The 25884-nt window shown below is 53.4% G+C and overlaps 1 protein-coding gene and 1 long non-coding RNA gene across 2 annotated transcripts in view; both read left to right on the top strand.

Annotated features, from left to right (window-relative positions):
• The window catches only part of LOC142290088 (uncharacterized), a 307846-nt gene that overhangs the window by 149136 nt on the left and 132826 nt on the right, over nt 1-25884 (top strand).
• LOC142292362 (uncharacterized) overlaps nt 15657-25884 on the top strand; it is a 44382-nt gene continuing 34154 nt past the window's right edge. The window contains exon 1 of the long non-coding RNA XR_012750601.1: nt 15657-15742. This is a non-coding gene — a long non-coding RNA (uncharacterized LOC142292362). The remainder of the gene's footprint in view (nt 15743-25884) is intronic.

The raw sequence follows: 25884 nt of genomic DNA on the forward strand, positions 1-25884 counted from the left end.
CCACTGCTCCCAGTACAGATCCCTGCGCTCCCCACTGCTCCCAGTACAGATCCCTGCGGTGCCCACTGCTCCCAGTACAGATCCCTGCGGTCCCCACTGCTCCCAGTACAGATCCCTGCGGTCCCCACTGCTCCCAGTACAGATCCCTGCGGCCCCCACTGCTCCCAGTACAGATCCCTGCGGCCCCCACTGCTCCCAGTACAGATCCCTGCGGCCCCCACTGCTCCCAGTACAGATCCCTGCGGCGCCCACTGCTCCCAGTACAGATCCCTGCGGTCCCCACTGCTCCCAGTACAGATCCCTGCGGTCCCCACTGCTCCCAGTACAGATCCCTGCGGCCCCCCACTGCTCCCAGTACAGATCCCTGCGGCCCCCACTGCTCCCAGTACAGATCCCTGCGGTCCCCACTGCTCCCAGTACAGATCCCTGCGGTCCCCACTGCTCCCAGTACAGATCCCTGCGGCCCCCCACTGCTCCCAGTACAGATCCCTGCGGCCCCCACTGCTCCCAGCACAGATCCCTGCGGTTCCCACTGCTCCCAGTACAGATCCCTGCGGCCCCCACTGCTCCCAGCACAGATCCCTGCGGCCCCCACTGCTCCCAGTACAGATCCCTGCGGTCTCCACTGCTCCCAGTACAGATCCCTGCGGCCCCCACTGCTCCCAGTACAGATCCCTGCGGCCCCCACTGCTCCCAGTACAGATCCCTGCGGCCCCCACTGCTCCCAGTACAGATCCCTGCGGTCCCCACTGCTCCCAGTACAGATCCCTGCGGTCCCCACTGCTCCCAGTACAGATCCCTGCGGCCCCCACTGCTCCCAGTACAGATCCCTGCGCTCCCCACTGCTCCCAGTACAGATCCCTGCGGTGCCCACTGCTCCCAGTACAGATCCCTGCGGTCCCCACTGCTCCCAGTACAGATCCCTGCGGTCCCCACTGCTCCCAGTACAGATCCCTGCGGTCCCCACTGCTCCCAGTACAGATCCCTGCGGCCCCCACTGCTCCCAGTACAGATCCCTGCGGCCCCCACTGCTCCCAGTACAGATCCCTGCGGCCCCCACTGCTCCCAGTACAGATCCCTGCGGCCCCCACTGCTCCCAGTACAGATCCCTGCGGTCCCCACTGCTGACTATGGCCCATTTAGAGAATGTACCATTTATGACTACTCTTTGTTTCCTATTGTGAAGCCCCACAAGTATTGTGTCGGTGCATTACCTTCAGGGACTCCACGTAGCTGGATCTGGTCACAGGTAGGGAATCTTCGGTTTTGATCGTGACGCCACTCTCAGTATTGCGGTCAGTGGGGACCGCCACTGCAGGTTAGGGGACGCCTGGGGCTGATGGTGGGTGCAGTCGGATGTAGTAGCCTCCTGAGAGTGAGGCAAGCCCCAGGGCCCTGTGTAGGTTTGTAGTACCACAAGTCGCAGAATGACTCACACAGGCAGAACTGTCTTTCAAGGGCTTTACTCACATTTGATGGCAGGGTGAGTAGCCCGGGCGTAGCTGGGATGAACCAGATGGGAACCGGGTATCCTTCAGGCTGACTTTATGAGGGTGACTACTGACTCGCCTTCCTTAGCCCTTGGAGGTTTGGGGTGACCCCGACTTTGAGTCCCTATGGGGGTCACCCAGGGAAGATGCTGCAGCCTCTCTCCCCCTTTTGTTTGCCGTTTGCTTGTTCCCCGGACCAGGCCACTCCAGCTGCTTGCCTCCTGTGACCTATGGGCCCTCACTGCGGTTACGTGGCTGCGGCTTTTGTGGTGTTGTGGTGTGGGCTTTGAGAGCCCCACACCGGCAGGTTTAGCAGAAGAAAGCTGGATCTATCTTCGCTTCGGGATCTGCCGCCCGGTTGGGCCTGGTGCTCTCTAGCAGTCTCCTTACTTCCCACTCCGTGCTTTCTCTCTAGCTGAAGCTGGCTTTCAGGTAGCACTCCTAGTTGACCGTTCTCCCCCGTCAGTAGCCACTGCGCGGGCGCTGTTAGACAGCATCAACCCCACAGGTCTGCTCCTCACTGAGCCCTCTGGAGTTCTCCTCTAACTGACTCACTGCCCCTCCTCTCCTGTTCTTGCCTACGCCACCTAGCAACCAGACTCTCCACCACACCCCTTGAGAGGAGATGGAAGCTTTTGACCCCCTGCCACTATTCCAGTGGAGGTATAGGCTTTGCCCCCTCCTGGGATCCCCAGGGGTCCTCTCATGGGTACATGTGTGAGACCTGATCACTATGCGCCTGTGTACCACACCCCAGTCAGCCTTCTGGATTACCTGTATTGTACTGTCCCCAGCATGGGTGCAGTACTCAGTGGTGCCTGACCAGGTCAGGGGCGCCACATTCCCCCTTAGTTATCACCAGCACGTCCTCGGGCTGCAAGACAACATTTTAAAATGCATAAAACATTAAAACATGTAAAACTTGTAAAAGCACCAGGTACCATACATCACCACCCTCCACCCACAAGTCCGTTAACCCACCCAAAACCCTTTCACGTTGGCCGCGGCTTCAGCCACTTCTGGCAGGATGTAGAGGCGGCTTACATGGGCTGGTGGTTTCAGGGTATACCTGGCCTGGTGGATCCGCGCCTTCAGCCTCTTCTGGCAGGATGTAGAGGCGGCCTCCACAGTTGGTGCTGACCAGGTACCCTCTTTGTGGTGGTGAGCCAAGGCCCCATAAACAGGCGTGCTCTCTGGTTGCAGGTGAGCCAAGGCCCTATATACGGACGGGCTCCTCCTGGTTGCAGACGAGCCAAGCCCCTAAACAGGCTGACTCTGGTGGTGGTGGTGCCCTCTGGTGTAACTATTTACACTGCGAGAGTTTGTGGCTATAGCCAGTTCATAGCCTTAAGGTTTATGGTTTTCTCACAATAGTTTTTGTGGGCACATACTTGAACTTGAGAACGTTGCAAACCAAAACTTTTCAAAACTTCATCTGGTAACTTCTTTCTTTACTTTACTTTACTCCTCTTTACCAGGGCTTGAGCCTGTATGGCGGTGGCACCTGCTGCTTTCCTGCTCTTTATCGTCGTCTGTGGTCGTCTCATCCGTAGGTTCTTTTTCTCTGCTTTGTCTTCCTTCTCTTTCTTTAGGACTTTGTGTTACGTCCAGGGCATACAATCCTCTTTCACCTTGATGCATAGTAAACTGGACTGAATCTCCCATCTTTAGATTTCTGCCAGGGTGTCCTCGAGGCAGATGAGCTCTCACATCTCTTCTGTTGACAAATATCCCTTCTTTGATACCAGGTGCTACGATGAATCCGTATCCACTTCTCAGATTAAAATCCTCCACTACTCCTCTGAAAAGGGGTCCTCTGGCCTGGGCTTTGGACCTTCTCAGGGCTCGTTTTTCTTGCAGGTCTCTGACGGTGACTTCTCTCTGCTCTGGAGATGACGGTGCAGAGGATAGTTGCGTTCTGTTGCGGTGTGTCTTACGGGCTGGATTCTGTAGGGTGCAGCTCACAAACTCCCAGGTAAGGCTTTTGGGCAGTTCTTCTTCTGCAGATGGTGTCAGGTCTTCCTCATCCCAGCGAGAATAGGGCAGCATCTCTGGCTCTGGGTATGGCTCTGGAGTCAGCCCCTCAACCTCCTGGCCTCCTCCCCCCCTTAGTTCTTCCTGGCACTCCTTGGGTAGCAGTGCTGGGGATGGACTTCTTTCTGCCGGCCCAGGTGGGGAACTCTTTGCTGTGGTTGCTGCAGGAGCTGTCGGGATACTCTTCGGGGTGTGCGGAGGGAGCATGTACCGCTCCACCATCTCCCGTGGGAACTTAGCTTCCAGGTCGGCTTTTAGCTGCCAGTATGCGGAGTCCTCACCTACCAGGGATTGCCTAGCAGGGACTTCCTGAACCTGGGGAGCCTTGTCTGCTCTGGCCTTGCAGGCCGGGGTAAATGGTACGTCAGCCTTGTCTTGGCGGGCCGCGCCTGGCATGGCGGCGGCCTGGTCTTGGCGGGCCGCGCCTGGCATGGCGGCGGCCTGGTTCGGCGTCGCAGCTGCGATGGGGTCTGTGCAGGCTGGGCTGGGCATCGCTGCAGGGACCGGGTCTTGGTGGGCCGAGCAGGGCATCGCTGCGGCGGCCGGGGCTTGGCGGGCCGAGCAGGGCATCGCTGCGGCGGCCTGGGCTTGGCGGGCCGAGCAGGGCATCGCTGCGGCGGCCTGGGCTTGGCGGGCCGCACCTGGCGTGGCTGCGGCCTGGCTCAGCGTCGCCGCGCCGGGCGCCTCTTCAGGGACCGCAGGCGTGGCAGTAGGGGTCGGGGCACTTGCGCTAGCCGGGGCATCACTCGACTCACCCATCGTTGGCAGCATCGGGGTCTGAGTTGTCACCGCCCGATCTGGCAGTCGGTGCGCGGCTCTCTCCTCGTAGGCCCGAACCGCCGCGGTCATCCATAGGAACTCCTCGCGTCCCTCTCTGATCAGCCTTCCGACCCTGGCTTCCAGTTGATCGCAGAACTCGGCAAGCTCCCGACACCACCAGGCAGCGGAGCCTGGCTCTGGGTCTCTGCACTCAGACGCCATTTTCATTAGCAAGCTGCTGGCTTCTCTTCTGCTCCGCCGTCTCCGGACGCTTCCGCTCTCTTTGCTGGCAAGCTCCGAACTCTGCAGGGGATCTCTGGGTAGCCACACCTCTTCGTGGGCGGTAACTTCTTCCAGCGCGGGCTGCTGTTGTTTTTCAGCGCGCTTTTCATGGTGGCAATATGGCGGCGCTTCCAATTTTTCAAGCGGACCGCCCAGGCACATGGTCACCTGTCTGAACAGGTCTAGTCCTTATCCTGTTCGTGACGCCAGATGTGAAGCCCCACAAGTATTGTGTCGGTGCATTACCTTCAGGGACTCCACGTAGCTGGATCTGGTCACAGGTAGGGAATCTTCGGTTTTGATCGTGACGCCACTCTCAGTATTGCGGTCAGTGGGGACCGCCACTGCAGGTTAGGGGACGCCTGGGGCTGATGGTGGGTGCAGTCGGATGTAGTAGCCTCCTGAGAGTGAGGCAAGCCCCAGGGCCCTGTGTAGGTTTGTAGTACCACAAGTCGCAGAATGACTCACACAGGCAGAACTGTCTTTCAAGGGCTTTACTCACATTTGATGGCAGGGTGAGTAGCCCGGGCGTAGCTGGGATGAACCAGATGGGAACCGGGTATCCTTCAGGCTGACTTTATGAGGGTGACTACTGACTCGCCTTCCTTAGCCCTTGGAGGTTTGGGGTGACCCCGACTTTGAGTCCCTATGGGGGTCACCCAGGGAAGATGCTGCAGCCTCTCTCCCCCTTTTGTTTGCCGTTTGCTTGTTCCCCGGACCAGGCCACTCCAGCTGCTTGCCTCCTGTGACCTATGGGCCCTCACTGCGGTTACGTGGCTGCGGCTTTTGTGGTGTTGTGGTGTGGGCTTTGAGAGCCCCACACCGGCAGGTTTAGCAGAAGAAAGCTGGATCTATCTTCGCTTCGGGATCTGCCGCCCGGTTGGGCCTGGTGCTCTCTAGCAGTCTCCTTACTTCCCACTCCGTGCTTTCTCTCTAGCTGAAGCTGGCTTTCAGGTAGCACTCCTAGTTGACCGTTCTCCCCCGTCAGTAGCCACTGCGCGGGCGCTGTTAGACAGCATCAACCCCACAGGTCTGCTCCTCACTGAGCCCTATGGAGTTCTCTTCTAACTGACTCACTGCTCCTCCTCCCCTGTTCTTGCCTACGCCACCTAGCAACCAGATTCTCTTACCACACCCCTTGAGAGGAGATGGAGGCTTTTGGCCCCCTGCCACTATTCCAGTGGAGGTATAGGCTTTGCCCCCTCCTGGGATCCCCAGGGGTCCTCTCATGGGTACATGTGTGAGACCTGATCACTATGCGCCTGTGTACCACACCCCAGTCAGCCTTCTGGATTACCTGTATTGTACTGTCCCCAGCATGGGTGCAGTACTCAGTGGTGCCTGACCAGGTCAGGGGCGCCACACTATCTTTTAGCCACTTCCTTACCCAGTTGCATATAGTTTCCCCCAGTCCTTGCTTCTGGAGCTTTAGTGTAAGGCTATTATGTGGTGCAGGAGCAAATGCCTTTGCAAAGTCCAGATAAATCCCATCAGCTGCATTACCAATATCCAGGTCTGCACTGACCCCCTCATAGACCCCAACAGGTTGGTTAGACACGACTTATCTTTCATGAATCCATGCTGTCTGTCAGTTATCATATTATTTTCTGCAACATATTTTTGCATGTCATTTCTTAAAATGCCCTCACAATCTTTGCATACTACTGATGTCAGGCTTACTGGACGGTAGTTGCCTGGATCTTCCCTCTTACCTTTCTTAAATATCGGTACCACATCAGCAATCCTCCAATCCTGAGGCACCAACCCTGTTACAAGCGAGTCTAAAAAGATGAGATACAGCGGCCTGTCGATTACGGAGCTCAATTCCCTCAATATCCGTGGATGAATGCCATCTGGCCCTGGGGATTTGTCAATGTTTAATTTACTCAGACGTAGGCGTACTTCATCTTGTGTTAAATTAATTATATCGGGTGGTGAACTGTGATTTTTCACTTGTTGAATGATCCCTGGTACAGTCAGTTCCTTGGTGAGATAGATGGAGTTATTGTACAGAGGACGTCCCTTATAGACAGTGCTGTGAGATCAGACATCATGAGCCTCAGTGCAGCAACTCCCATCTAGTCATATCTGTACTGAGAAAATTAGAATGGAGTTACTGTACAGAGGGTTTTCCTTAGGCCAGAGCCACACTAGCATAAGGCATCGGATGAGATATGCTAATGGCACTCGGATCAGGTTCTGCTGTGAGTGTGAGTCGAGTGTCATTATACAGGGATCTGATCCAGTGATCGGATCACAGATGAAGGGGAGAGGGAGGGATTCATCCTTCCATCTTCTCCATTACTTATCTCTGCGTCATCAGAGCGCAGTGCGATGTTTCACATGCACCCATAGACTTGTATGAGTGCAAGTGAATCCAGACTCCCTGCAATCGCAACATGCTGCCATTTTTTCCTCTGACCTGCAGCATTGTCTAACATGAAGCCAAGTGCAATGCGAGATACGCCAGTGTGACTCTGGCCTTATAGACAGTACAGTGCCCAGAAATCATGAACCTCAGTGCAACAACTGCGATCTAGTCATCTCTGTACTGAGCAGTGGTGCAAGTAGAGTTTGATGGGCCCCAGTGCAAAGTTTGGACCTGGGGCCCCCCTAAAACAGACACTCGGGGTATGGGATAATGACGCTGACACTCAGGGTACAGGATAATGACACAGACACTCTGGGTACGGGATAATGACGTTAACACTTGGCTCTTTCCCTCAGCACTCAGGTTTCCCATGATCTGAAATCCTTCTTTCTATCATCATCCAGCTTTCCTATGTTCTGATATCCATCTTGTCCTCAGCACCCAGCTTCCCTATGCTCTGCTATACATCTTTCCCTCAGCACCCAGCTTTCCCATATCAGAGTATCGGAAAGCTGGGTGCTGTGGGAAAGAGCCTCTTTCCATCGGCACAAAACTTTCCCATCCGAAGCTTGTGTCTTTGTCCCCCCTCGTATATATAGTTCTCCAAATACTATAATGGCCCCCACATAGCCTTCCATATAGTATATTGAGTCCCATGTAACCCTTCATTTTATTAGAATGCAACCCATAGCCCTCCTTGTATTATAATGCATTTCCCATACTTCCTTCATGTATAAGGTAGCTCTCATAGCCCTCCAATTATTATAATACAACTCCCATAGTCCTCCATGTATTATACTGCACCCCATAGTCCTCCATATATTATACTGCACCCCATAGTCCTCCATATATTATACTGCACAACATAGTCCTCCATATATTATAATGCAGCCCCGTAGTCCATGTATAAGGTAGCCCTCATTGGACTTCATATATTATAATGCAGCCCCCATAGTCATGCATGTATTATAATGCACCCCACAGCTCAACCTTGTATTATAAGGCAGACCCCATAGGCCTCCATGGGAGGCACGGTGGCTCAGTGGTTAGCATTGCAGTCTTGCAGCGCTGGGGTCCTGGGTTCAAATCCCACCAAGGACACCATCTGCAAGGAGTTTGTATGTTCTCCCCGTGTTTGCGTGGGTTTCCTCCGGTTCCCTCCCACACTCCAAAGATATAGAGATAGGGAATTTAGATGGTGAGCCCCAATGGGGACAGTGTTGCCAATGAATGTAAAGCGCTGTGGAATTAATAGCGCTATATAAATGAATAAAATTATTATTATTATTATTATTATTATTAATAATGCAGCCCCATAATCCTGCATATATTATAATGCAGCCCCCATATTATATGTATAATTCATAAATAATTCATAATAATACATAGTATATGTATAATTCACCCCATAGTCCTCCATATATTATACTGCACCGCATAGTCCTCAATGTATTATACTGCAAACCATAGTCCTCCTTATACTGCATCCCCATAGTCCTCTATGTATTATAATGCAGTCCCCATAGTCCTCCATATTGTATTAGTCACCCCATAGTCCTTCATGTATTCTAATGCAGCCCTATGGTCCACGTATAAGGTAATGCCATTAGTCCTCATAATGCAGCCCCCATAGTCCTATATGTATTATAAAACAGCCCCATAGTCCTTCATATTGTATTAAGCAGCCCCATAGTCCTCCATGTATAATGGACCCCTGCATTCCATGTATAACGTGTCCTTCATATTGTATTATGCAGCCCCATCATCCTCCATATATAATGCACTCCTATAGTGCGCCAACATATAGTTATATGCAGCCCCCATATACTATTTTGCAACCTCCATATAGTAGTATGCTTCCCCATAGTCCTCTGGCCATCCTGATTAAACACACAAATATACTCACTTCTCCTCATTCCCCCACTGCCCCAGTCTCCAGCGTGTGTCCACTGTTCTGGCACTCTGACATTTTAGCACAGTGGCGCGCAGTAGTGACGTCACCGCGCTCCTCTGTGCTGACACATCAGAGTGTCACAGACACACAGTGGGAGAATGATGAGAAAGGGAGTGTTCTGCTTCTTCTCTCATCATTCCTTTCAATTGGATTGACATCTGTGATGCCGATATAAATGAAAGTGCGATCCTCGGCAGGGGGCCCGCGGGAGGGTGGCCGATGCTAGCGCTGGAATTGGGCGCCAGTGACTCACGGGCCTTATAGTGGTCAAGTGGCTTGCCTCTATTGGTAGTATGCCACTGGTGGAGGCTACAGGGAGATCATCAAAAATCCACTCCAATCTAGGCAGCTTACTAGTGAATCATCTAGAAAGGAGTTGCTAAAATGAGGTTCTCAAAAATCAACTACGATCCAATATTGTAAATTATTACGACTCTGCTGCACTCTGTTACACTCCCCCTCCCCTTAGGCTTCGCCCAATCTTCAAAAAAACTCCATTCTAGTCATTGCAGCTCCGACCTGTCCAGAGTGGAGGCTATGATGAGGGCCTAAAAAAAATCCACTCCAATTTAGCCGGCTCACTAGTGAACCATCTAGCAGGGAGTTGCTATAATGAGGTCCTCAAAAAATCAACTACAATCCAATATTGTAGATTGTGAAGACTCTGTTGGCTGCGCTCTGTTCACATGTTGGAGATTGGGTGCAGAAATGTTCTCCATGAAATCTGCACCTTCTGACAGAAAAATGTACCAAAAAACACATGCGTTTCGGTACGTTTTTGTGCCATACGTTTTTGTCAATGTAGTCAATGGGTTGAAGGGCCAAAAAGTGCAGGAAAAAAACACAATAATATTAATATGCTGTAGATTGCACTAAATCTGCAAAAAAATAACGTGCGCAAAACACGTCAGCATTTACATTGACTTTACTGCCATAGCCGGCATAAAGATAGACATGAAGATCTGTGCTAAAAACTGCACCAAATCTGCAACAAAAAACACCCTGTGCACACAGCCTTACACTTCACCCCGTGACGCTGCACCCACTCTTCAAGAATGTCGCTATCGAGGCTGGGACTGGAGGGCGGACAGGAAAACTCAAAACCGAATTTTACCCTCTAGAAATACATAAAAATATAACAGTGTGGACGTTTGCTCCATTAAAAACTTGAGCAATTCCTGAAAAAGCATTAAAACATTAGTCATGAAATAATTACAATTATAAAGCTGGCATGTGTGTGTTTATATATGTGTGTATATAATTACAGTATATATATATGTGTGTGCGTGTGTGTGTATATATATGTATATATATCTATGTGTGTGCGTGTGTGTATATACAGTGCCTACAAGAAGTATTCAACCCCCTGCAGATTTAGCAGGTTTACACATTCGGAATAACTTGGCATTGTGACATTTGGACTGTAGATCAGCCTGGAAGTGTGAAATGCAGCAAAAAAGAATGTTATTTCTTTTTTTTTTTTTTTAAATTGTGAAAAGTTTATTCAGAGGTCATTTATTATTCAACCCCTCAATCCACCAGAATTCTGTTTGGTTCCCCTAAAGTATTAAGAAGTATTTCAGGCACAAAGAACAATGAGCTTCACATGTTTGGATTAATTATCTCTTTTTCCAGCCTTTTCTGACTAATTAAGACCCTCCCCAAACTTGTGAACAGCACTCCTACTTGGTCAACATGGGAAAGACAAAGAAGCATTCCAAGGCCATCAGAGACAAGATCGTGGAAGGTCACAAGGCTGGCAAGGGGTACAAAACCCTTTCCAAGGAGTTGGGCCTACCTGTCTCCTCTGTTGGGAGCATCATCCGGAAGTGGAAGGCTTATGGAACTACTGTTAGCCTTCCACGGCCTGGACAGCCTTTGAAAGTTTCCACTTGTACCGAGGCCAGGCTTGTCCGAAGAGTCAAGGCTAACCCAAGGACAACAAGGAAGGAGCTCCGGGAAGATCTCATGGCAGTGGGGACATTGGTTTCAGTCAATACCATAAGTAACGTACTCCACCGCAATGGTCTCCGTTCCAGACGAGCCCGTAAGGTACCTTTACTTTCAAAGCGTCATGTTAAGGCATGTCTACAGTTTGCTCATGATCACTTGGAGGACTCTGAGACAGACTGGTTCAAGGTTCTCTGGTCTGATGAGACCAAGATCGAGATCTTTGTTGCCAACCACACACGTGACGTTTGGAGACTGGATGGCACTGCATACAACCCCAAGAATACCATCCCTACAGTCAAGCATGGTGGTGGCAGCATCATGCTGTGGGGCTGTTTCTCAGCCAAGGGGCCTGGCTATCTGGTCCGCATCCATGGGAAGATGGATAGCACGGCCTACCTGGAGATTTTGGCCAAGAACCTCCGCTCCTCCATCAAGGATCTTAAGATGGGTCGTCATTTCATCTTCCAACAAGACAACGACCCAAAGCACACAGCCAAGAAAACCAAGGCCTGGTTCAAGAGGGAAAAAATCAAGGTGTTGCAGTGGCCTAGTCAGTCTCCAGACCTTAACCCAATTGAAAACTTGTGGAAGGAGCTCAAGATTAAAGTCCACATGAGACACCCAAAGAACCTAGATAACTTGGAGAAGATCTGCATGGAGGAGTGGGCCAAGATAACTCCAGAGACCTGTGCCGGCCTGATCAGGTCTTATAACAGACGATTATTAGCTGTAATTGCAAACAAGGGTTTTTCCACAAAATATTAAACCTAGGGGTTGAATAATAATTGACCCACACTTTTATGTTGAAAATTTATTAAAATTTAACTGAGCAACATAACTTGTTGGTTTGTAAGATTTATGCATCTGTTAATAAATCCTGCTCTTGTTTGAAGTTTGCATCTTATCAAACCTGCTAAATCTGCAGGGGGTTGAATACTACTTGTAGGCACTGTACATATTATAAATCTGCAGGGGGTTGAAGACTACTTGTAGGCACTGTACATATTATAAATCTGCAGGGGGTTGAAGACTACTTGTAGGCACTGTACATATTATAAATCTGCAGGGGGTTGAAGACTACTTGTAGGCACTGTATATGTGTGTGTATATTTATGTATGTGTGTATGTATATATATATATATATATATATATATATATATATATATATATACAGTATATGTGTGCGTGTATATATATGTATATATATCTATGTGTGTGTGTATATATACAGTATGTGTGTGTGCGTGCGTATATATGTGTGTGCGTGTATATATATATATATATGTGTATATATATGTGTGTGTGCGTGCGTATATATGTGTGTGTGCGTATATATATATATGTGTGTATGTATATATATATATATATATGTGTGTGTGCGTGGATATTTATGTGTATGTATATATATATATATATGTGTGTTTATATAAGTGTGTGGATATATATATATATATATATATATATATATATATATATATATATATATATATATATATATATATATATATATGAGGACCTCAAAAAAGAGGTGATGAGGGCGAGAGGTCCTCACTATACCCCTCCATTGTAGTCTCCTCAGTACAGAGCCGTGTACACTGGAGGCTGCAGGGAGAGGTCCTCACTATATCCCTCCATTGTAGTCTCCTCAGTACAGAGCCGTGTACACTGGAGGCTGCAGGGAGAGGTCCTCACTATATCCCTCCATTGTAGTCTCCTCAGTACAGAGCCGTGTACACTGGAGGCTGCAGGGAGAGGTCCTCACTATACCCCTCCATTGTAGTCTCCTCAGTACAGAGCCGTGTACACTGGAGGCTGCAGGGAGAGATCCTCACTATACCCCTCCATTGTAGTCACCTCAGTACAGAGCCGTGTACACTGGAGGCTGCAGGGAGAGATCCTCACTATACCCCTCCATTGTAGTCACCTCAGTACAGAGCCGTGTACACTGGAGGCTGCAGGGAGAGGTCCTCACTATACCCCTCCATTGTAGTCTCCTCAGTACAGAGCCGTGTACACTGGAGGCTGCAGGGAGAGATCCTCACTATACCCCTCCATTGTAGTCACCTCAGTACAGAGCCGTGTACACTGGAGGCTGCAGGGAGAGGTCCTCACTATATCCCTCCATTGTAGTCTCCTCAGTACAGAGCCGTGTACACTGGAGGCTGCAGGGAGAGGTCCTCACTATACCCCTCCATTGTAGTCTCCTCAGTACAGAGCCGTGTACACTGGAGGCTGCAGGGAGAGGTCCTCACTATACCCCTCCATTGTAGTCTCCTCAGTACAGAGCCGTGTACACTGGAGGCTGCAGGGAGAGATCCTCACTATATCCCTCCATTGTAGTCTCCTCAGTACAGAGCCGTGTACACTGGAGGCTGCAGGGAGAGGTCCTCACTATACCCCTCCATTGTAGTCACCTCAGTACAGAGCCGTGTACACTGGAGGCTGCAGGGAGAGATCCTCACTATACCCCTCCATTGTAGTCACCTCAGTACAGAGCCGTGTACACTGGAGGCTGCAGGGAGAGATCCTCACTATACCCCTCCATTGTAGTCACCTCAGTACAGAGCCGTGTACACTGGAGGCTGCAGGGAGAGGTCCTCACTATACCCCTCCATTGTAGTCTCCTCAGTACAGAGCCGTGTACACTGGAGGCTGCAGGGAGAGATCCTCACTATATCCCTCCATTGTAGTCTCCTCAGTACAGAGCCGTGTACACTGGAGGCTGCAGGGAGAGATCCTCACTATATCCCTCCATTGTAGTCTCCTCAGTACAGAGCCGTGTACACTGGAGGCTGCAGGGAGAGATCCTCACTATACCCCTCCATTGTAGTCTCCTCAGTACAGAGCAGTGTACACTGGAGGCTGCAGGGAGAGATCCTCACTATATCCCTCCATTGTAGTCTCCTCAGTACAGAGCCGTGTACACTGGAGGCTGCAGGGAGAGATCCTCACTATACCCCTCCATTGTAGTCTCCTCAGTACAGAGCCGTGTACACTGGAGGCTGCAGGGAGAGGTCCTCACTATACCCCTCCATTGTAGTCTCCTCAGTACAGAGCCGTGTACACTGGAGGCTGCAGGGAGAGGTCCTCACTATACCCCTCCATTGTAGTCTCCTCAGTACAGAGCCGTGTACACTGGAGGCTGCAGGGAGAGATCCTCACTATACCCCTCCATTGTAGTCTCCTCAGTACAGAGCCGTGTACACTGGAGGCTGCAGGGAGAGATCCTCACTATATCCCTCCATTGTAGTCTCCTCAGTACAGAGCTGTGTACACTGGAGGCTGCAGGGAGAGATCCTCACTATACCCCTCCATTGTAGTCTCCTCAGTACAGAGCCGTGTACACTGGAGGCTGCAGGGAGAGATCCTCACTATACCCCTCCATTGTAGTCTCCTCAGTACAGAGCCGTGTACACTGGAGGCTGCAGGGAGAGATCCTCACTATATCCCTCCATTGTAGTCTCCTCAGTACAGAGCCGTGTACACTGGAGGCTGCAGGGAGAGATCCTCACTATATCCCTCCATTGTAGTCTCCTCAGTACAGAGCCGTGTACACTGGAGGCTGCAGGGAGAGATCCTCACTATACCCCTCCATTGTAGTCTCCTCAGTACAGAGCCGTGTACACTGGAGGCTGCAGGGAGAGATCCTCACTATATCCCTCCATTGTAGTCTCCTCAGCACAGAGCCGTGTACACTGGAGGCTGCAGGGAGAGATCCTCACTATATCCCTCCATTGTAGTCTCCTCAGTACAGAGCCGTGTACACTGGAGGCTGCAGGGAGAGATCCTCACTATACCCCTCCATTGTAGTCTCCTCAGTACAGAGCCGTGTACACTGGAGGCTGCAGGGAGAGATCCTCACTATATCCCTCCATTGTAGTCTCCTCAGTACAGAGCCGTGTACACTGGAGGCTGCAGGGAGAGGTCCTCACTATACCCCTCCATTGTAGTCTCCTCAGTACAGAGCCGTGTACACTGGAGGCTGCAGGGAGAGATCCTCACTATACCCCTCCATTGTAGTCTCCTCAGTACAGAGCCGTGTACACTGGAGGCTGCAGGGAGAGGTCCTCACTATATCCCTCCATTGTAGTCTCCTCAGTACAGAGCCGTGTACACTGGAGGCTGCAGGGAGAGATCCTCACTATACCCCTCCATTGTAGTCACCTCAGTACAGAGCCGTGTACACAGGAGGCTGCAGGGAGAGATCCTCACTATACCCCTCCATTGTAGTCTCCTCAGTACAGAGCCGTGTACACTGGAGGCTGCAGGGAGAGATCCTCACTATACCCCTCCATTGTAGTCTCCTCAGTACAGAGCCGTGTACACTGGAGGCTGCAGGGAGAGATCCTCACTATACCCCTCCATTGTAGTCTCCTCAGTACAGAGCCGTGTACACTGGAGGCTGCAGGGAGAGATCCTCACTATACCCCTCCATTGTAGTCACCTCAGTACAGAGCCGTGTACACTGGAGGCTGCAGGGAGAGGTCCTCACTATATCCCTCCATTGTAGTCTCCTCAGTACAGAGCCGTGTACACTGGAGGCTGCAGGGAGAGGTCCTCACTATACCCCTCCATTGTAGTCTCCTCAGTACAGAGCCGTGTACACTGGAGGCTGCAGGGAGAGATCCTCACTATATCCCTCCATTGTAGTCACGTCACTGGTGAGCCGTGTAGAATGGAGGGGCTAAAATGAGGAGCACAAAAAATCCCCTCCATTCTAGACGCAACCGCCCGAGCGCTGCTGCTTCCCGCCCACAGATCTGCAGAGAGGGCACTGATTTAGGCCCCGCCCCTTCCCGTGACGTCTTCTTTCCCTCAAAATATCAACTCCACTCTAGACCCTACCAAAACCTCACAAAAAAACTCGGAGATCGGAGAAGACGCAGTGACGCCTCTCCGGTATATGTGCTCCTCCTCCTCCTCTCCGGTATATGTGCGCCTCCTCCTCCTCCTCCTCTCCGGTATATGTGCTCCTCCTCCTCCTCCTCCTCTCCGGTATATGTGCTCCTCCTCCTCCTCCTCCTCCTCTCCGGTATATGTGCGCCTCCTCCTCCTCCTCCTCTCCGGTATATGTGCGCCTCCTCCTCCTCCTCCTCTCCGGTATATGTGCGCCTCCTCCTCCTCCTCTCCGGTATATGTGCGCCTCCTCCTCCTCCTCTCCGGTATATGTGCGCCTCCTCCTCCTCCTCTCCGGTATATGTGCTCCTCCTCCTCCTCTCCGGTATATGTGCGCCTCCTCCTCCTCCTCTCCGGTATATGTGCTCCTCCTCCTCCTCCTCCTCTCCGGTATATGTGCGCCTCCTCCTCCTCCTCCTCTCCGGTATATGTGCGCCTCCTCCTCCTCTCCGGTATATGTGCGCCTCCTCCTCCTCCTCTCCGGTATATGTGCGCCTCCTCCTCCTCCTCTCCGGTATATGTGCGCCTCCTCCTCCTCCTCTCCGGTATATGTGCGCCGCCTCCTCCTCCTCCTCTCCGGTATATGTGCGCCTCCTCCTCCTCTCCGGTATATGTGCTCCTCCTCCTCCTCCTCCTCTCCGGTATATGTGCGCCTCCTCCTCCTCCTCCTCTCCGGTATATGTGCTCCTCCTCCTCCTCTCCGGTATATGTGCTCTCCCTCCTCCTCTCCGGTATATGTGCTCCTCCTCCTCCTCTCTGGTATATGTGCTCCTCCTCCTCTCCGGTATATGTGCTCTCCCTCCTCCTCTCCGGTATATGTGCTCCTCCTCCTCCTCTCCGATATATGCGCTCTCCCTCCTCCTCTCCGGTATATGTGCTCTTCCTCCGCCTCTCCGGTATATGTGCTCTTCCTCCCTCCTTTCCGGTATATGTGCTCTCCCTCCTCCTCCTCTCCGGTATATGTGCTCTTCCTCCTCCTCCTCTCCGGTATATGTGCTCTCCCTCCTCCTCTCCGGTATATGTGCTCTCCCTCCTTCTCTCCGGTATATGTGCTCTCCCTCCTCCTCTCCGGTATATGTGCTCTCCCTCCTCCTCTCCGGTATATGTGCTCTCCCTCCTCCTCTCCGGTATATGTGCTCTCCCTCCTCCTCTCCGGTATATGTGCTCTCCCTCCTCCTCCTCTCCGGTATATGTGCTCTTCCTCCTCCTCCTCTCCGGTATATGTGCTCTCCCTCCTCCTCTCCGGTATATGTGCTCTCCCTCCTTCTCTCCGGTATATGCGCTCTCCCTCCTCCTCTCCGGTATATGCGCACTTCCTCCTCCTCTCCGGTATATGTGCTCCTCCTCCTCCTCTCCGGTATATGTGCTCCTCCTCCTCCTCTCCGGTATATGTGCTCCTCCGCCTCTCCGGTATATGCGCTCTCCCTCCTCCTCTCCGGTATATGTGCTCCTCCTCCTCCTCTCCGGTATATGTGCTCCTCCGCCTCTCCGGTATATGTGCTCTTCCTCCTCCTCTCCGGTATATGTGCTCTTCCTCCTCCTCTCCGGTATATGTGCTCCTCCTCCTCTCCGGTATATGTGCGCTCCTCCTCTCCGGTATATGTGCTCTTCCTCCTCCTCTCCGGTATATGCGCTCCTCCTCCTCTCCGGTATATGTGCTCTTCCTCCTCCTCTCCGGTATATGTGCTCCTCCTCCTCTCCGGTATATATGCGCTCTCCCTCCTCCTCTCCGGTATATGTGCGCCTCCTCCTCCTCCTCCTCTCCGGTATATGTGCGCCTCCTCCTCCTCCTCCTCTCCGGTATATGTGCGCCTCCTCCTCCTCCTCTCCGGTATATGTGCGCCTCCTCCTCCTCCTCTCCGGTATATGTGCGCCTCCTCCTCCTCCTCTCCGGTATATGTGCTCCTCCTCCTCCTCTCCGGTATATGTGCGCCTCCTCCTCCTCCTCTCCGGTATATGTGCTCCTCCTCCTCCTCCTCCTCTCCGGTATATGTGCGCCTCCTCCTCCTCCTCCTCTCCGGTATATGTGCGCCTCCTCCTCCTCTCCGGTATATGTGCGCCTCCTCCTCCTCCTCTCCGGTATATGTGCGCCTCCTCCTCCTCCTCTCCGGTATATGTGCGCCTCCTCCTCCTCCTCTCCGGTATATGTGCGCCGCCTCCTCCTCCTCCTCTCCGGTATATGTGCGCCTCCTCCTCCTCTCCGGTATATGTGCTCCTCCTCCTCCTCCTCCTCTCCGGTATATGTGCGCCTCCTCCTCCTCCTCCTCTCCGGTATATGTGCTCCTCCTCCTCCTCTCCGGTATATGTGCTCTCCCTCCTCCTCTCCGGTATATGTGCTCCTCCTCCTCCTCTCTGGTATATGTGCTCCTCCTCCTCTCCGGTATATGTGCTCTCCCTCCTCCTCTCCGGTATATGTGCTCCTCCTCCTCCTCTCCGATATATGCGCTCTCCCTCCTCCTCTCCGGTATATGTGCTCTTCCTCCGCCTCTCCGGTATATGTGCTCTTCCTCCCTCCTTTCCGGTATATGTGCTCTCCCTCCTCCTCCTCTCCGGTATATGTGCTCTTCCTCCTCCTCCTCTCCGGTATATGTGCTCTCCCTCCTCCTCTCCGGTATATGTGCTCTCCCTCCTTCTCTCCGGTATATGTGCTCTCCCTCCTCCTCTCCGGTATATGTGCTCTCCCTCCTCCTCTCCGGTATATGTGCTCTCCCTCCTCCTCTCCGGTATATGTGCTCTCCCTCCTCCTCTCCGGTATATGTGCTCTCCCTCCTCCTCCTCTCCGGTATATGTGCTCTTCCTCCTCCTCCTCTCCGGTATATGTGCTCTCCCTCCTCCTCTCCGGTATATGTGCTCTCCCTCCTTCTCTCCGGTATATGCGCTCTCCCTCCTCCTCTCCGGTATATGCGCACTTCCTCCTCCTCTCCGGTATATGTGCTCCTCCTCCTCCTCTCCGGTATATGTGCTCCTCCTCCTCCTCTCCGGTATATGTGCTCCTCCGCCTCTCCGGTATATGCGCTCTCCCTCCTCCTCTCCGGTATATGTGCTCCTCCTCCTCCTCTCCGGTATATGTGCTCCTCCGCCTCTCCGGTATATGTGCTCTTCCTCCTCCTCTCCGGTATATGTGCTCTTCCTCCTCCTCTCCGGTATATGTGCTCCTCCTCCTCTCCGGTATATGTGCGCTCCTCCTCTCCGGTATATGTGCTCTTCCTCCTCCTCTCCGGTATATGCGCTCCTCCTCCTCTCCGGTATATGTGCTCTTCCTCCTCCTCTCCGGTATATGTGCTCCTCCTCCTCTCCGGTATATATGCGCTCTCCCTCCTCCTCTCCGGTATATGTGCTCTTCCTCCCTCCTCTCCGGTATATGTGCTCTTCCTCCCTCCTCTCCGGTATATGTGCTCTTCCTCCCTCCTCTCCGGTATATGTGCTCTTCCTCCTCCTCCTCTCCGGTATATGTGCTCTTCCTCCGCCTCTCCGGTATATGCGCTCTTCCTCCTCCTCTCCGGTATATGCGCTCTTCCTCCTCCTCTCCTGTATATGTGCTCTTCCTCCTCCTCTCCGGTATATGTGCTCTTCCTCCTCTCCGGTATATGTGCTCTTCCTCCTCTCCGGTATATGTGCGCTCCTCCTCCCTTCTCTCCGGTATATGCGCTCCTCCTCCTCCTCTCCGGTATATGTGCTCTTCCTCCTCTCCGGTATATGTGCTCCTCCTCCTCTCCGGTATATGTGCTCCTCCTCCTCCTCTCCGGTATATGCGCTCCTCCTCCTCTCCGGTATATGCGCTCCTCCTCCTCTCCGGTATATGTGCTCCTCCTCCTCCTCTCCGGTATATGTGCTCCTCCTCTCCGGTATATGTGCTCCTCCTCCGCCTCTCCGGTATATGTGCTCCTCCTCCGCCTCTCCGGTATATGTGCTCCTCCTCCTCCTCTCCGGTATATGTGCTCCTCCGCCTCTCCGGTATATGCGCTCTCCCTCCTCCTCTCCGGTATATGCGCTCCTCCTCCTCTCCGGTATATGTGCTCCTCCGCCTCTCCGGTATATGTGCTCCTCCTCCTCCTCTCCGGTATATGTGCTCTCCCTCCTCCTCCTCTCCGGTATATGTGCTCTCCCTCCTCCTCCTCTCCGGTATATGTGCTCTCCCTCCTCCTCCTCTCCGGTATATGTGCTCCTCCTCCTCCTCTCCGGTATATGTGCTCCTCCTCCTCCTCTCCGGTATATGTGCTCCTCCTCCTCCTCTCCGGTATATGTGCTCCTCCTCCTCCTCTCCGGTATATGTACTCCTCCTCCTCCTCCCCGGGATATGTGCTCCTCCTCCTCCTCTCCGGTATATGTGCTCCTCCTCCTCCTCTCCGGTATATGTGCTCCTCCTCCTCCTCTCCGGTATATGTGCTCCTCCTCCTCCTCTCCGGTATATGTGCTCCTCCTCCTCCTCTCCGGTATATGTGCTCCTCCTCCTCTCCGGTATATGTGCTCTCCCTCCTCTCCGGTATATGTGCTCTCCCTCCTCCTCTCTGGTATATGTGCTCCTCCTCCTCTCCGGTATATGCGCTCTTCCTCCTCCTCTCCGGTATATGCGCTCTTCCTCCTCCTCTCCGGTATATGTGCTCCTCCTCCTCCTCTCCGGTATATGTGCTCCTCCTCCTCCTCTCCGGTATATGTGCTCCTCCTCCTCCTCCTCTCCGGTATATGTGCTCCTCCTCCTCCTCTCCGGTATATGTGCTCCTCCTCCTCCTCTCCGGTATATGTGCTCCTCCTCCTCCTCTCCGGTATATGTGCTCCTCCTCCTCCTCTCCGGTATATGTGCTCCTCCTCCTCCTCTCCGGTATATGTGCTCCTCCTCCTCCTCCCCGGGATATGTGCTCCTCCTCCTCCTCCCGGGATATGTGCTCCTCCTCCTCCTCTCCGGTATATGTGCTCCTCCTCCTCCTCTCCGGTATATGTGCTCCTCCTCCTCCTCTCCGGTATATGTGCTCCTCCTCCTCCTCTCCGGTATATGTGCTCCTCCTCCTCCTCTCCGGTATATGTGCTCCTCCTCTCCGGTATATGTGCTCTCCCTCCTCCTCTCCGGTATATGTGCTCTCCCTCCTCCTCTCTGGTATATGTGCTCCTCCTCCTCTCCGGTATATGCGCTCTTCCTCCTCCTCTCCGGTATATGCGCTCTTCCTCCTCCTCTCCGGTATATGTGCTCCTCCTCCTCCTCTCCGGTATATGTGCTCCTCCTCCTCCTCTCCGGTATATGTGCTCCTCCTCCTCCTCTCCGGTATATGTGCTCCTCCTCCTCCTCCTCTCCGGTATATGTGCTCCTCCTCCTCCTCCTCTCCGGTATATGTGCTCCTCCTCCTCCTCTCCGGTATATGTGCTCCTCCTCCTCCTCTCCGGTATATGTGCTCCTCCTCCTCCTCTCCGGTATATGTGCTCCTCCTCCTCCTCTCCGGTATATGTGCTCCTCCTCCTCCTCTCCGGTATATGTGCTCCTCCTCCTCCTCTCCGGTATATGTGCTCCTCCTCCTCCTCTCCGGTATATGTGCTCCTCCTCCTCTCCGGTATATGTGCTCTCCCTCCTCCTCTCCGGTATATGTGCTCTTCCTCCGCCTCTCCGGTATATGTGCTCTTCCTCCCTCCTCTCCGGTATATGTGCTCTTCCTCCTCCTCCTCTCCGGTATATGTGCTCTTCCTCCGCCTCTCCGGTATATGCGCTCTTCCTCCTCCTCTCCGGTATATGCGCTCTTCCTCCTCCTCTCCGGTATATGCGCTCTTCCTCCTCCTCTCCGGTATATGTGCTCTTCCTCCCTTCTCTCCGGTATATGCGCTCTCCCTCCTCCTCTCCGGTATATGTGCTCTTCCTCCGCCTCTCCGGTATATGCGCTCTTCCTCCTCCTCTCCGGTATATGCGCTCTTCCTCCTCCTCTCCGGTATATGCGCTCTCCCTCCTCCTCTCCGGTATATGTGCTCTTCCTCCTCCTCCTCTCCGGTATATGCGCTCTTCCTCCTCCTCTCCGGTATATGTGCTCTTCCTCCGCCTCTCCGGTATATGTGCTCTTCCTCCCTCTTCTCCGGTATATGTGCTCTTCCTCCGCCTCTCCGGTATATGCGCTCTCCCTCCTCCTCTCCGGTATATGTGCTCTTCCTCCGCCTCTCCGGTATATGTGCTCTTCCTCCCTCCTTTCCGGTATATGTGCTCTCCCTCCTCCTCTCCGGTATATGTGCTCTTCCTCCGCCTCTCCGGTATATGCGCTCTTCCTCCTCCTCTCCGGTATATGCGCTCTTCCTCCTCCTCTCCGGTATATGCGCTCTCCCTCCTCCTCTCCGGTATATGTGCTCTTCCTCCTCCTCCTCTCCGGTATATGCGCTCTTCCTCCTCCTCTCCGGTATATGTGCTCTTCCTCCGCCTCTCCGGTATATGTGCTCTTCCTCCCTCTTCTCCGGTATATGTGCTCTTCCTCCGCCTCTCCGGTATATGCGCTCTCCCTCCTCCTCTCCGGTATATGTGCTCTTCCTCCGCCTCTCCGGTATATGTGCTCTTCCTCCCTCCTTTCCGGTATATGTGCTCTCCCTCCTCCTCTCCGGTATATGTGCTCCTCCTCCTCCTCTCCGGTATATGTGCTCCTCCTCCTCTCCGGTATATGTGCTCCTCCTCCTCCTCTCCAGTATATGTGCTCCTCCTCCTCCTCCTCTCCGGTATATGTGCTCTCCCTCCTCCTCTCCGGTATATGTGCTCTCCCTCCTCTTCTCCGGTATATGTGCGCCTCCTCCTCCTCTCCGGTATATGTGCTCTCCCTCCTCCTCTCCGGTATATGTGCTGTTCCTCCCTTCTCTCCGGTATATGCGCTCTCCCTCCTCCTCTCCGGTATATGTGCTCTTCCTCCGCCTCTCCGGTATATGCGCTCTTCCTCCTCCTCTCCGGTATATGCGCTCTCCCTCCTCCTCTCCGGTATATGTGCTCTTCCTCCGCCTCTCCGGTATATGTGCTCTTCCTCTTCTCCGGTATATGTGCTCTTCCTCCGCCTCTCCGGTATATGCGCTCTCCCTCCTCCTCTCCGGTATATGTGCTCTTCCTCCTCCTCTCCGGTATATGTGCTCTTCCTCCTCCTCCTCTCCGGTATATGCGCTCTTCCTCCTCCTCTCCGGTATATGCGCTCTCCCTCCTCCTCTCCGGTATATGTGCTCTTCCTCCTCCTCCTCTCCGGTATATGCGCTCTTCCTCCTCCTCTCCGGTATATGTGCTCTTCCTCCTCCTCCTGTCCGGTATATGTGCTCCTCCTCCTCCTCTCCAGTATATGTGCTCCTCCTCCTCCTCTCCGGTATATGTGCTCTCCCTCCTCCTCTCCGGTATATGTGCTCTCCCTCCTCTTCTCCGGTATATGTGCGCCTCCTCCTCCTCTCCGGTATATGTGCTCCTCCTCCTCCTCTCCGGTATATGTGCTCCTCCTCCTCCTCTCTGGTATATGTGCTCCTCCTCCTCTCCGGTATATGCGCTCTTCCTGCTCCTCTCCGGTATATGTGCTCCTCCTCATCCTCTCCGGTATATGCACACTTCCTCCTCCTCTCCGGTATATGCGCTCTTCCTCCTCCTCTCCGGTATATGTGCTCCTCCTCTCCGATATATGTGCTCTCCCTCCTCCTCTCCGATATATGTGCTCTCCCTCCTCTTCTCCGGTATATGTGCTCCTCCTCATCCTCTCCGGTATATGCGCTCTTCCTCCTCCTCTCCGGTATATGTGCTCTTCCTCCTCCTCCTCTCCGGTATATGTGCTCCTCCTCCTCCTCTCCGGTATATGTGCTCCTCCTCCTCCTCTCCGGTATATGTGCTCCTCCTCCTCTCCGGTATATGTGCTCCTCCTCCTCCTCTCCAGTATATGTGCTCCTCCTCCTCCTCCTCTCCGGTATATGTGCTCTCCCTCCTCCTCTCCGGTATATGTGCTCTCCCTCCTCTTCTCCGGTATATGTGCGCCTCCTCCTCCTCTCCGGTATATGTGCTCTCCCTCCTCCTCTCCGGTATATGTGCTCTCCCTCCTCTTCTCCGGTATATGTGCGCCTCCTCCTCCTCTCCGGTATATGTGCGCCTCCTCCTCCTCTCCGGTATATGTGCTCTCCCTCCTCCTCTCCGGTATATGTGCTGTTCCTCCCTTCTCTCCGGTATATGCGCTCTCCCTCCTCCTCTCCGGTATATGTGCTCTTCCTCCGCCTCTCCGGTATATGCGCTCTTCCTCCTCCTCTCCGGTATATGCGCTCTCCCTCCTCCTCTCCGGTATATGTGCTCTTCCTCCGCCTCTCCGGTATATGTGCTCTTCCTCTTCTCCGGTATATGCGCTCTTCCTCCGCCTCTCCGGTATATGCGCTCTCCCTCCTCCTCTCCGGTATATGTGCTCTTCCTCCTCCTCTCCGGTATATGTGCTCTTCCTCCTCCTCCTCTCCGGTATATGCGCTCTTCCTCCTCCTCTCCGGTATATGCGCTCTCCCTCCTCCTCTCCGGTATATGTGCTCTTCCTCCTCCTCCTCTCCGGTATATGTGCTCTTCCTCCTCCTCCTCTCCGGTATATGTGCTCTTCCTCCTCCTCCTGTCCGGTATATGTGCTCCTCCTCCTCCTCTCCAGTATATGTGCTCCTCCTCCTCCTCCTCTCCGGTATATGTGCTCTCCCTCCTCCTCTCCGGTATATGTGCTCTCCCTCCTCTTCTCCGGTATATGTGCGCCTCCTCCTCCTCTCCGGTATATGTGCTCCTCCTCCTCCTCTCCGGTATATGTGCTCCTCCTCCTCCTCTCTGGTATATGTGCTCCTCCTCCTCTCCGGTATATGCGCTCTTCCTGCTCCTCTCCGGTATATGTGCTCCTCCTCCTCTCCGGTATATGTGCTCCTCCTCATCCTCTCCGGTATATGCGCTCTTCCTCCTCCTCTCCGGTATATGTGCTCTTCCTCCTCCTCCTCTCCGGTATATGTGCTCCTCCTCCTCCTCTCCGGTATATGTGCTCCTCCTCCTCCTCTCCGGTATATGTGCTCCTCCTCCTCCTCTCCGGTATATGTGCTCCTCCTCCTCCTCTCCAGTATATGTGCTCCTCCTCCTCCTCCTCTCCGGTATATGTGCTCTCCCTCCTCCTCTCCGGTATATGTGCTCTCCCTCCTCTTCTCCGGTATATGTGCGCCTCCTCCTCCTCTCCGGTATATGTGCTCTCCCTCCTCCTCTCCGGTATATGTGCTGTTCCTCCCTTCTCTCCGGTATATGCGCTCTCCCTCCTCCTCTCCGGTATATGTGCTCTTCCTCCGCCTCTCCGGTATATGTGCTCTTCCTCCTCCTCCTCTCCGGTATATGCGCTCTTCCTCCTCCTCTCCGGTATATGTGCTCTTCCTCCGCCTCTCCGGTATATGTGCTCTTCCTCTTCTCCGGTATATGTGCTCTTCCTCCGCCTCTCCGGTATATGCGCTCTTGCTCCTCCTCTCCGGTATATGTGCTCCTCCTCTCCGATATATGTGCTCTCCCTCCTCCTCTCCGATATATGTGCTCTCCCTCCTCTTCTCCGGTATATGTGCTCCTCCTCATCCTCTCCGGTATATGCGCTCTTCCTCCTCCTCTCCGGTATATGTGCTCTTCCTCCTCTCCGGTATATGTGCTCCTCCTCCTCCTCTCCGGTATATGTGCTCCTCCTCCTCCTCTCCGGTATATGTGCTCCTCCTCCTCCTCTCCAGTATATGTGCTCCTCCTCCTCCTCTCCTCCGGTATATGTGCTCTCCCTCCTCCTCTCCGGTATATGTGCTCTCCCTCCTCTTCTCCGGTATATGTGCGCCTCCTCCTCCTCTCCGGTATATGTGCTCTCCCTCCTCCTCTCCGGTATATGTGCTGTTCCTCCCTTCTCTCCGGTATATGCGCTCTCCCTCCTCCTCTCCGGTATATGTGCTCTTCCTCCGCCTCTCCGGTATATGCGCTCTTCCTCCTCCTCTCCGGTATATGCGCTCTCCCTCCTCCTCTCCGGTATATGTGCTCTTCCTCCGCCTCTCCGGTATATGTGCTCTTCCTCTTCTCCGGTATATGTGCTCTTCCTCCGCCTCTCCGGTATATGCGCTCTCCCTCCTCCTCTCCGGTATATGTGCTCTTCCTCCTCCTCTCCGGTATATGTGCTCTTCCTCCTCCTCCTCTCCGGTATATGCGCTCTCCC

The sequence above is a fragment of the Anomaloglossus baeobatrachus genome, chromosome 2, assembly GCF_048569485.1.
Source record: "Anomaloglossus baeobatrachus isolate aAnoBae1 chromosome 2, aAnoBae1.hap1, whole genome shotgun sequence".
Taxonomy (NCBI): domain Eukaryota; kingdom Metazoa; phylum Chordata; class Amphibia; order Anura; family Aromobatidae; genus Anomaloglossus; species Anomaloglossus baeobatrachus.